Here is a 13,196-nt window from a genome sequence, read left to right as displayed (position 1 = left end):
CTATCAACAGTGCGAGTTGGGACACGTGTGCATACGAGCAGTGTTGCAAAGGACCGGGATCCCACAAGGCATATTGTCGAAGAAAAAGAAACATGAGATATCTTTAGGTGCGTGTATGATTTTGACACCATTAGTTGTGTAGTGCTGGTACATGACAACATCTCATTGGTCAATGTAGGTGTGTCAAATATGGATGTAAACACTAATACAAGAGTGGGTTTATTATGAAGCTGGGTTCATCCACACATGCACGTGGAAATATGGAAAATGCGTATAAGATCTACACTTTTCGTCAAATAGGACACATTTGTTGTATGTTCTAACTAAAACTTTAGGCAGTTTTATTCGAAAACAAGCGAACAGAAAAAATATTTTTATTTTATTTTTTAGTTTTGAACTGTTTAGTACCTTGTGGCCCACGCATGCCACCCCCCCCCCCCCCCCCCAAACGCATGTACGCAAGGACAGGGAGGGCCCCACCATCGATTTAGCTCGATGACGACATCCAGGGAGCGCCTCCTAGTTAGAAGACAGAGTTTTGGTTCATTGGAGTGGGCCCGATAATCAAGTAAAGCCCATCATGAAATCTCATGATCGGGGCCCACTAGTCGAATTAAGTTCATATTTTAGGGTTTAATAATTTATGTTATTTAGAACATCATGATCACTTTAGATTTTTTTATTGGTTTTTATTTTGGTTTACTTCATCGCCAAGTAATAAGTTGTGCATATGGCGCGAGTTTTAGGTATAGGGTTTTCTTATAAATAGGCACCCCTTATAGTTCTTTTGATTCATTGAAGTTTAATAAAAATTCCTGCAAGTTTTTTCTACTCTCTGAGTTTTTGAGTTGTGAAAAATTTTAAGTGAGTGCGAAGCCCTCCCTTTTCGAAGGGCTAACTACCGTAGTGTAAAGCCAGATCTATCCCCATCAGCCCCTATCCTCTTCTATCCATATATCTCACCTTCTACAGCCATCCTCACCTCGAGTCCATCAGTTTTGCAGTGGATCTTCTCCCTACAGCCAGTTTCCAGAATTTGGCCCTGCAGGAGGGGTGGAACTTCAGCAACGCACCGTGCACAACCCGTAGCTCGGATCGCCCTGAAACTTTAGAGGTTTAGAGCCCACCCCTGGCTGATCAGGGCCAAGGAATCCGTTTCTGGGTGTGGGACCCGCTCACGCGTGCGGTCAGGCTAATACGCACATGCGTCAGGCCCTGGCCTGCTGTCCGCTCACGGGAATTGTCTTCCGATTCAGGTTTTCTCTTATTTTCCCATTTTCATACCTACTTTCATAAACCCTAACCCTATATTGCATTACCCTTAATTTATTTGCCCTTTTTTTCACCCTAGAGTTCCTTGAGTTGAAATTAGTAAATCCCTTATATTAAGGACAGATTACTATGCATGTGTGGATAATTATTTCTTATCTTTGAGTATCATTTGGTTCATAATTTTTATTAATCCAGCCCTAACATGTGTAGGCCTGGACTCGCATAGATTCCCCTTAATTGAATGTTTGGGCTTTCATGTGGGATATGGAATTTGTGTAATTGTTTCTAAACTAACGTGATCTTAAGCCTGAAATCTCGAACATCATATTTGAATTTCATGTCTTGCATCAAATTTGATATCAAAGCTTAGGGTTCTTGTAGCGGAATACATCACATATTTAGGGTTTAGTTTGTTTCAGTCCTTCATGCATCCAGTTCATCATATGTAGCTGCTTAGGAGTCCGTATTTACTGATATTAGTTGCTGAAATTTCTGATTATCAGGAAGTTAGCAATTCACATTGCTGTAACTTTCTGTTATTCCCTTATTTTGACAACTATGTTGCTGAATTTTAGTAATACTGCGTATTTTCCCTCATATAGAGTCTTATAGGATCATTTAGTCTCATTTAGTTGCATATAGTCGTCCTAGGAAGTCCTTAGGTGGAGTTAGCAGTCGTATGACCCCACGTACGGGTCTTAGTTGGTTTGCACCCTACACTAAATATGGAACGATTGCAAGAGTCACTAAACAAACTGTCCCAGCAGATCGAGTCTGTGGGTCAGCTCTTGGAACAACATATAGACCAACGCTTTGAACAATTTGAGACGCGCATTACCCAACTAAAGGCTTCCGCCGGGACAAACCCCACTATTGGGGTAAATGTCCAATCTTAGGCAGGTGGCCAGTAGGATAGACCAATGAATGGAGTTGGCCAAGGAATCAGTCAAGGGCATGCACCCGTGCACCCACCCCATGAGCGACATCAAGACCACTATTTTGAGTGGTACAAGATGCACGACTTGTGGCTAGAGAGGGTACGCCAGAGGCTAGTGTAGAGTTACCCACTGAGGCCATTCCGGTATGGATAAGTTCCATGATGTCTTCCCTGATGATCTACCGGATGTGTCTCCACCTAGGAGGGATATAGAGCACACCATAACATGGGACACCGTAATACCTATTGCCGAGTTTGCGTTTAATAGTTCTGTCGATAGGTTTACAGGTCTCAGTCCTTATGAAGTCGTTGAAACCTATTGATCTTGTCCCCATGTCACCGTCCCATATGCCGTCAGAACCTGCAGAGTCTTTTACGCATCATATTCACTCATGACATCAAGAAATCAAGCAGAAGATCACTACTAGTAATGAGCATTACAAATTTTCTGCAGACCAACATAAATGTTTCAAGGAATTTAATGTAAGGGACTCTGTGATGACCCGCATCAGGCCAAAGTGGTACCCTCAGGGAACCGTTCGAAAATTACACGCGCATAACACTCGACCATTCAAAATTATAAAATGAAATGGTCTCAATATGTATATGGCAAATCTTCCACCCTCCATGGGAATTAATTTCACATTCAATGTGGAGGATCTAGTTGCATTTCAAGGGATCGTTGATTCATTGTCCAGCCTTTCGCCTAACCAGCCTGATTCCCCGGACCTTTCCCTTGATCCATGGCCCCCTCCCAACCCATTTTCCTAGCCTCTATCTACCATACCTATTCTTCTTGACCTTTCTTCCTAGCCTCTACCTCCCATACATAACCTTCACATACACACAGATGAAATAGAGGATATCATGGACCATCACATAGTTTCAACGTTGGACGACGGGTTTCAGAAGTACCTGGTTAAATGGAAGTCATGCGCAGCTTCAAATAGCACGTGGCTCACTGAGGAGGGGTATCAGAGACTTGATCCTGACATCCTGGAGTGGTCCAGGAGTTTTATTTTGCCAGTGGTGAAATCTTTGCAGCCGGAGAGAATTGATGGGGACATTACGCACACACACCCACGCACGCCGCCCCCACGCACGTACGCAAGGACAGGGAGGGACCCACCGTCGATCTGGCTTGATGACAACGTCCAGGGAGGGTCTCCTAATTAGAAGACGGAGTTTTGATTCATTGGAGTGGGCCCGATAATCAAGTAAACCCATCATGGGATCTCATGATCGGGGCCCAGTAGTCAGATTAAGTTCATATTTTAGATTTTATTTATTTATATTATTTAGAACATCATGAGCGCTTTAGATTTTTTTTATTTATTTTTATTTTGGTTTACTTCATCGCCAAGTAATAGGTTGCGCACATGGCATGAGTTTTGGGGAATAGAGTTTTCTTATAAACAGGCACCCCTTGTAATTCTTTTGATTCATTGAAGTTTAATAAAAATTCCTTCAAATTTTTTTCTACTTTCTGAGTTTCTGAGTTGTGGAAATTTTTAAGTGGGTGCGAAGCCCTCCCTTTTCGAAGTGCTAGCTACCGTGGTGTGAAGCTACATCTATCCCCATTCGCCCCTATCCTCTTCCATCCATTTATCTCACCTTCTACAACCATCCTCGCCTCGAGTCCATCAGTTTCGCAGCGAATCTTCTCCCTACAGCTAGTTTCTAGAATCTGGCTCTCCAGGGGGGCTGGAACTTTGGCGGAGCACCGCGCACAACCCGTATCTCAGATCGCCCTGAAACTTTAGAAATTTAGAGCGCACCCCTGGCCGACCAGGGCCAAGAAATCCGTTTCCAGGTGTGGGACCCGCTTGCACGTGCGCCAGCCTCTGGCCCGCTGTCCGCTTGCGGGAATTGTCTCCTGGTTCAGGTTTTCTTTTATTTTCCCCATTTTATACCTATTTTCATAAACCTTAACCCTAGATTGCATTACTCTTAATTTATTTTCCCTTTTTTTCACCCTAGGGTTCCTTGAGTTGAAATTAGTAAATCCCTTGGATTAGGGACTGATTACTATGCATGTATGGATGATTATTTCTTATCGTTAAATATTGTTTAGTTCATAATTTTTATTGATCCAGCCCTAACATGTGTAGGCCTGGACACGCATAGATTCCCCTTAATTGAATGTTTGGCCTTTCATGTGGGATATGGAATTTGTGTAATTGTTTCTGAACTAACATGAGCTTAAGCCTGAAATCTCGCACATCATATTTGAATTTCATGTCTTGCATCACCACTTAGCAGTGATTTCTAAGCCATAAGATCTAAACAATGTGTTCTACTGAATGAAGATCTTGAATCGTGTATGCATGCACTATCGGGTGGATGTTCACTAAGACTCTGCAACCTTCAATACTACAAGGGAATTTTATGGATCCTTCCACTGATACTTTCCTAAGCAAAGTGAGAGACGTGCTTTATTTTTCCTTTTTAATTTAACCGTTGATAAGATGTTGATTAGTTGGTTAGCTAGGATCCATCGTGAGGGCTACAATTTAGATGATATGGATACAATGGGCCAAACAAATTGGATTGTACATATAAAAAAGATTAGAAGGTGGATGTATGTTGCATATTTAGTCACCCTCAAGCCTATAAGGTAGACTTTTTCTTTTTTGGGATTCGTACAGATATATACCTCGTTAATATGGCTTTTACATCCTGTTACCTAAAAAACTAATTCCGTGGCTTTTGTTAGCTTAAGTCCCCAGTTTTAGAGCGTAAGTTGCTACTTCTCTAAAAATGACAAAATCTTCATAAAAATTTGCAATTCATGTAAGAGTAACGAATTACATAAATAATCTTACAACAAAATCTCTCTTCCAACCTCCACCATAAATAATCATACAACCAAAACTCTCTTTGAACCTCCGCTGCTCTTTTACACTCCCATCCAACCAACTCAAACTCAATGTCCCATGCTAACCCTCTTAGGGTGGGTCAAACCTGCAATCTCATAGATGCACACAAAGTAACATCCAACAAGAGGAAATCCCATAGATTATTTATTGTGAAAAATCTACAACAACAGTGAAAGAGAAGTTTTACTTGGAAAATCTACAACAACAGTAAGAGTTACTGGAATCTCTTCTAACTCTTCAGTTGTGATCTCAAAAGTCTTCTAACTCGGCTGCTAGAATTGCTCTACCAATGAGGATTTTGATGAATGGCCTACTCAGGGTAGAGTTTAACTAATGAATTGTTTAGAGAGGTTCCAGACTAGTCCCATTTGATAACCCGGATCACAAATGCAGACCGTCCTCCAATAATGTGTTGGGTTGACCCAACCTATTTGCACCGGTAGTTGCACGGGTCTCTTGATTAGTGGAGAATTGAATCTACCACAAATATAAGTCACCTGAGTTAGTGTAGCCCCATTTCGATGTTCTCAGAAAACAAAAACCTTTTTTCCTTACTTTTTCTTTTATTCCTAACAAAGTGAGTACTATCACCTCTGGTCTAAAGATTTGAAAGTTTTGATACATTTTCTTGAGTTGCCCAATGAACTAAGAGCATTATTGTGGATTTTATGATACCAAGATCTAAACTAATCTGATTCTAGATCCAAAGAAAAGCCTTTTCCATAGGCCATATCATGTGTTGTGGCCATGTGGGGAGCACATGAACTACTATTTTCTAACAAAGAACAGAAAATATTCAAATGGTTTTTTAAAAAAAGGGGGGGAGAGAAAATCAAAACTTGTTTATATTTTATAAGTCAAAAACACCAACTTGTGATAATTTGAAAGATGATAACTATAAACCCTGCAAGATCTAATAGTGACCTCATGATAAATATAAACCCCATAAAAATGTTTACTTACTACCAGCATGCTAGTAGCAGGTCTCAAAAGAGACAAATAAAGGGTATCAATTTATAACTTTGGAGTTAAAACATCTCCTTTTAAAGGACACACCACCAATGGCTCGAGATATAGCCAGCTCACCATTGACTCAAGACACACCACCCTACTCTACAATATCACAAGCAGCAGCTTCCACTCTGGTTCTTTCATCATATCTATCAGGGTGATAATCTTTTGTCAGTTCCTTTGCCCCAAAGTATGTTGATCCTTCAGAGGCTTGCAACTTACATTCTCATATTCTTTTTTCAGAAATATAGCATCATTACATATTTTCTATCCAGACAACTTTCAGAGACTACCTGTAATGTACAAATTATGAACCATTCTACTTCATGAAATCTTAGTATATTGGTGTGAGTGCATAGAAATTGTAAAGTCAGTCACAATCCATGCACGAATATGCAACAGCATAAAAACATTGTAGCAGAATGGTCTATAGAAGACATGATAACCATCTAACCTCCTACACCATGGCATATAAAAAGGCTAAAGAAATTGAATTTTATCGGAAAAATTAAACCTTTAAGTTCATGAAGGTAGAAAAAACATTTCGGGCACAAAAGAGCCTCTGATTCTCCAACACTAACAAGTAGTAAAAATCACTAGTATCAAAAGAGCCTCTTACTCTACAACACTACCCCAAGTAGAAAAGATAATTATTATTATTATTCGTTTTTGAACTGTTTATACTTGTAAGCTTCCTTTACATGTTTCAAGAATAGAGGAAATAAAAATCAGTAAGTATCAAGGAAAAGCAGAAATGTGGTCTTACAAAAAACAAAAACATGTAGGCATACAAGCCAAAGCAATACTCACCTTAGAAGATGTTGTATCAGTATCATGGATTGTTCTCAACAATGATTCATTTATGATTTCCATGTGAAATGACTCGTCAAAATCCTTGTTAATGTCATCTTGAACATGTGGTTGCAGTAACACTATAACATTATCTTATTCTAATGTAAACGTCTTAAACAAAATGGGACCTGGAAATATAGATATGGCTACACTGTAATGGCCATGATATTACAAACACCTGCATAAACTAGACACTTCAAATGCATGTCATATCCATGTTTGACATGCATTGAGGAGTGGTACTTTTAGGGCAGCCTGTCACCACCTGCAGAATTTAGACCTTAAAACAGCTTTTAATTTAACCAGTATATCAGTAAAAAAATATCATCATCATCACCTCGCAGCTATCTAGGGTCGGCCATAGTAGTAACTTATGGTCAATGTATTCTACGGTTTCTATCAACCATTTGGTTCTATGCTAAACAGAAGAAATGTGAAGACTATGGCTATTGTGATCGAAAGGCTATCCAGCGCCTTACAGACATTCAAGCTATTACGCTGCAAATAACCACCCGTGCCTCTCCCAACTTTTGTCATTCCTAATTTTCCTTAGGTCGGGTGTACAAAAGAACATTCAGCCTGAGGTATCGACTCGAGACAACGAGAGATGGATGACCCAACTACTAGAGAAATCTAGTGCTATAAAAATGCATTAACTAATGCCTGCTGCAGTCTCAATAACTAGATCAGAATGAGAAAGGAAAATAAATTATAGACAAGACAAACAAAACAAGTTAGAGATGGCTCAATAAATGCCTAAGGATTTCCCTCTGAGCTCTTTGAGAATTACCCAACTTGCCGATTCACATGGGATTCCATGTGCCCCATGCTACTCAGGTCAGAGTGTAAGCCAGAGATGACCTGGCCCAAAAAATAAGGTCAAACTACTTATCAGGTGGGCCAAACTTTTACATTGAATGTGAAATGTTGGTTGTTATTTACCATCTCTTGTTGTATGCATGAGGACCTTTTAGCAGAATGTACAGAGTGGGTTGGCTGATGAAAGCCCCAAATTTCATAAATTGTGAGCCTGATGATTTTATCAAAAGATACAAGGCACATCTTGTGGCTAAAAGGGTTTGCTCAGCAGTATGGATTGATTTTCAAGAAACATTTACACCAGTGCAGAAACTGAATTCTGTATTGGTTCTTCTATCCAATGCCGCTAATAAACAAAATTGCATTTTTGTATGCTCAATGTGAAAATTGGATTTCTTCCATACTAATCTTCAAGGGGAAGTTAATGTGGAGCCTCCTAGGGTTTGTCTTGAGAGGAAGAGAAACGGAGTTTGCAGATTAGAAAAGTCTAATTTTTTAATGAAAATTGGGGTAATTAAGACCTTAAAAATTCAAACCTAATAGAGGTCAACTTTAAAAACTTGAAAGCAAATTAAGCACTCACCATATTTCTTTAAGTTGAATGAGATGCATGGTTTTGAAAAGAAGGCTGAAGAAGTCTTTTCATAAATCAAGAGACAATCTTGATAAACATTACCCTCATTGCATTGGTTTTCCCTTCGTGTATATCCGAATTCCCTTTCATATATATATCCGCTGATTATTATCTTTCCATGTATACACTGTGTACATCTCCATATAAACCCTATTTGGAGTAAAACAAATATATGAAAATATAGGAGAATTCTCCACATCATCACGTGTTATCAAATCTACTCTCAATATCGTAGACATGATACATGTAGGAAAAATGTGTATTACTGAGTGAGTGACCTACCTAATCTATTTTATTAAGAGCAATGAGATAGAAATGGTATGTTGTCCTAAGGACATCGAAAATAAAGAAAATATACTCCTTTCTCTGACACATAATATTATATACTGCATATCTTATATTATTTCCATTTTTACTCAAAGAAAGGCAGAGTCAACCAACAAAAGGAGACTTGAGAATGAGAAAGGTTGAGGGGGTATTTATAGCCCACACCGCCCTTCACTATTTCAACAAAAGCAGCATGGGACTAGACCTTTGCATTACCAAACAAAGGGGAACATTTGAATTTCCTACCAAAAGCTAATTTTCTACAAAATCACTTGACAATGGGATTACTTTTCTTATGGTGTGTTTATTATATTTTATTATCTATTTGTTTGCTTATAATTTTTTATCATTTAATTTTCAATTGAGAAATTACTCCAACACCACAAGTGTGCCACCGCTAGAGGTTAAGTTAAAGGCAATCATATGGAGGGTCAAGATTGAGAGAAATCAAGATATGTGGCTCGAGATAAGGCAAAATACATTTGAGTATAATATATTATAGCTTCCAACGGCTATAAATTTTTATATCCTTGAAAAGCTATTAACGAGCTCTACTGTCTTTGGCATTAGACCACCCTGAACGGTTTTTCAAATTAAATTTGTTTAAGGTTTAATTTTAAATTTAAAGTTAAAATTTATTATTTTTTAGTAAGTTACGTGTTTTTGCTATTTGGTGTATTTTAGTTTTGAAGAACTCTAGTTATGATTAAAGTTCTTTTTTGAGGCATTTGAAAGAGTTTGAATCAATTAAAAAAAGTCTTGTGTTATTTATTTATTTATTTATTTATTTATTTATTTTGCCTTATGGACTCACCATTTCTCATGGATTTGAGATTTATCATAGAGAAAGAAAACTAATTTCTGTCTCCCATTTTTTCATGCACCTGCTGCATCACACCAATATCCTCTCAATCTCCCTGATCGCATGAATCTGTTGGGGGCCGTTGCACAAAACCTTAAGATCTAGCCTCCCCAATACACCAGAATTATGGGATAATAAAGCAATGAAATAAATCAAAGCATAAACCACACAACACCAGGGAATTTTATGTAGAAAACCCTCAAAGAGGAAAAAACCATGGGACCTCGTCTAGATCAACAATCCACTATAAAGCAAAACGTTATAACCGATCACAAGCACACACCGCTTGGATCAAACCTTCTTCACTCACGTGGGAGTGGATAAACAATAAGAGAACAAATGAAAAACGGAGAGATTTCACCGATCACGAGGACGTAGAAGAGTTAAGACGTAGACTACGAAGTAGATCACCTCTACGAGCAGAATCTCCCTTCCATAAGCTTCCTCTCTCTCTCTCTCTCTCTCTCTCTCTCTCTCGCCTTTGATAGCCCTAAGCCATCCTAGAAAACCTTTAGGAAATCTTAAAATACCCTGGAATATACCCTAATCCCGCATACACCCCTTTATATAGATTTAGAAAGAGGTAGAATCGAAATAAGAAACAAAAATTGTAAAATCTGCGTTTCCGCAAACGAATCTGGATGAACTTTAGATGTCATCGAAAGCCTTTGATGACAACCTTTGATTTCATCTAAGGTCCTTTGATGATATCGAAAATGGACCAAAACTGTCCAGCGACCCGAGATGAAAAATCTTGAAAATATTCGATGATATTGAAGCTATTTCAATTTCATTAAACCCAGCAATAAGGAGAAAAGTCCCATCAAATCTCCCCCTTTTCGACTCAAGAGGAGTTCGTCTTCTTCAAGCCAGCTAGGTTTCTACAAACCTCAAACTTGCCCTTGAGTAATGCCTTCGTCATCATGTCTAACCCATTATCGTCCATGTGGACCTTCTCAACCTGTAACACCTTCTGTTCCAAAGTCTCTCTGATCCAGTGATACTGAATTTCTATGTGCTTCGACTTGGAGTGCTGACTTAGATTCTTGCTCAAGTGTATAGCACTTTGACTATCGCAATAGACCACGTGTTACTCCTGCTTCAGGCTAAGTTCCTGTAGGAACCTCTTCATATAAAATATCTCTTTGCATGCCTTTATGACCGCAATATACTCGGCCTCTGTCATCGATAATACTACGACCTTTTATATCTTGCTCTGCCAAGAGACCGCTCCCCCTGCAAACGTGAACATGAACCCCAATGTAAACTTTCTGGAGTTTATATCACCTGCCATATTTGCATCTGTGTAGCCTTCTAAGATAGGTTTTCTGTCACCATAGCATAGGCTCAACCTGGATGAGCCTCTTAGATACCACAGTATCCACTTCACCGCTGTCCAATGCTCTTTGTCAAGATTGGCAAGATACCGGCTGACAACACCAACCGCATATGCTATGTCCGGACGCGTACACACCATAGCATACATCAAACTTCCTACTGCTGACACGTAGGATATCTTCCTCATCTCATCCACCTCTGCCTTCATCTTAGGACACTTCCTGTCGCCCATTCTGAAGTGACTATCCAGTGGAGTACTAACCGGCTTTCCTGCATTCATATTGAATCACTATAGGACTTTCTCAATATACTTCTCTTGTGACAACCAAAGCTTCCTTCTGCGTCTGTCGCGGGTTATCTCCATTCGTATAATCTGTTTAGCCGGGCCCAAATTTTTCATCGCAAACGACTTGCCCAACTCCTGTTTCAGCCTGTCGATCTTCTTGATGTCTTTTCCCATGATGAGCATGTCATCAATGTATAACGGAAGAACTAAGAAATCACCATCTGAGTACTTACATGAACACATAGTGGTCCGACTCTATTCTGCCATACCCATGCTGTACCATGAACGAGTCGAACTTCTTGTATCATTGCCGTTGAGCTTATTTCAGCCCATACAAGCTCTTCCTTAACCTACATACCATACGCTCTTTGCCGTTGACTTCGACCCCTCTGGTTGGTTCATGTAAATTTCTTCTTCCAGGTCATCATAAAGGAAGGAAGTTTTAACATCTAACTACTCTATCTCAAGATCCATGCTAGCTGCTAACCCAAGCAACACTCGTATGGATGTCATCTTCACCACTGGTGAGAATATCTCCTCGAAGTCTATGCCTTTCCTCTGACCAAACTCTTTCACCACAAGTCTGTCCTTGAACCCCATCTGTGAATTCTTCTGCTCATCCTTCTTTCTGAACACCCACTTGTTGCTTAAAGCTTTCTTGCCCTTAAGCAATTTCATCATATCATAGATGTGGTTCTTATGCAAAGATTTCATCTCCTCTTGCATAGCTTTCAATCACTCCCCCTTATGCTCGTCGGCTAGGGCCTCAGAATAGTCTTATGGGTCTCCCCCATCAGTCAGTATAATGTACTCATGCATCGAGTACCTCTTAGGTGGTTGTTTGTCCCTAGATGACCTCCTCACCTGTGGCTCAACAGATGGATCAAGTGGGAGCTGCTCCCCTAGTCCATCTTCTGAAGGAACTCCCTTGTCCTTTACACCTTGTTGTACTCCCGCATCATTAAGCACCACAGGAAGAATAATCATATCCATGTCCTCTAGCTCACCTGAACTAGGCTAGTTCTTCTCTGGCTTACCAATGTCTTCTATACACTGATTTTTAAAGAAAACCACATCTCTACTCCTAACGAGCTTTTTCTCGGTCAGATCCCACAATCTGTAACCGAACTTTTCATCACCGTACCCCAAGAACACACACTGCCTGATCTTCATATCAAGCTTGGACCTCTCATCCTTTGGTACATGAACGGATGCCCTGCATCCAAACACCCTGAGATGAATGTACGATTGATCTTATCCAGTCCACACCTTCTCAGGCACTTCTCCATTCAATGGGGCTGATGAAGACCTATTTATTAGATACACTGCTGTGTGCATTACTTCTCCCCAGAACGTCTTGAGCAATTTCGTATGGGATAACATGCATCTGATTCTCTCTACAATGGTGCGATTCATTCGCTCAGCCACACCATTATGTTGGGGGGTCTTGGGAACCGGCTGTTCATACCATATAACCAAGGACTTATAATACTCATGAAAGTCGCCAATGTATTCACCACTATTGTCAGTACGGATGCACTTCAATGATCTACTTGTCTCTCTCGACCATAACATAAAACAATTTAAACACACCAAAGATCTCGTCTTTGGATTTCAAAGCATAAACTCAAACCCTTCTAGATGCATCATCTAAGTGACAAAATACAATGCCCCACCCAAGGTTTTTGTCCTTATAGGACCACAAACATTAGAATAAACCAAATCTAATGCATGCACTTTATTAACATGAGAAGCAGTTTTAACAAATGAAACTATATGTTATTTCCCTGATAAATAATCAATGCAGGTTTTGAGAGGTATACCTGTCACGTCTGGAATTCTTCGCTAGTACATAAAGCCCTTTTTTCACTCATGTGGCCTAGACGCCTGTGTCACACTTCAAAAGTTGAATCTTCCTCCGCGTTCGACCCACCCTTGCACACACTGACACTTACCTTGTAAAGGGTGAAACACTTCTT

This window comes from Magnolia sinica, chromosome 4 (genome assembly GCF_029962835.1).
Source record: "Magnolia sinica isolate HGM2019 chromosome 4, MsV1, whole genome shotgun sequence".
Taxonomy (NCBI): Eukaryota; Viridiplantae; Streptophyta; class Magnoliopsida; order Magnoliales; family Magnoliaceae; genus Magnolia; species Magnolia sinica.
Note: the sequence above shows the minus strand (reverse complement) of the source record.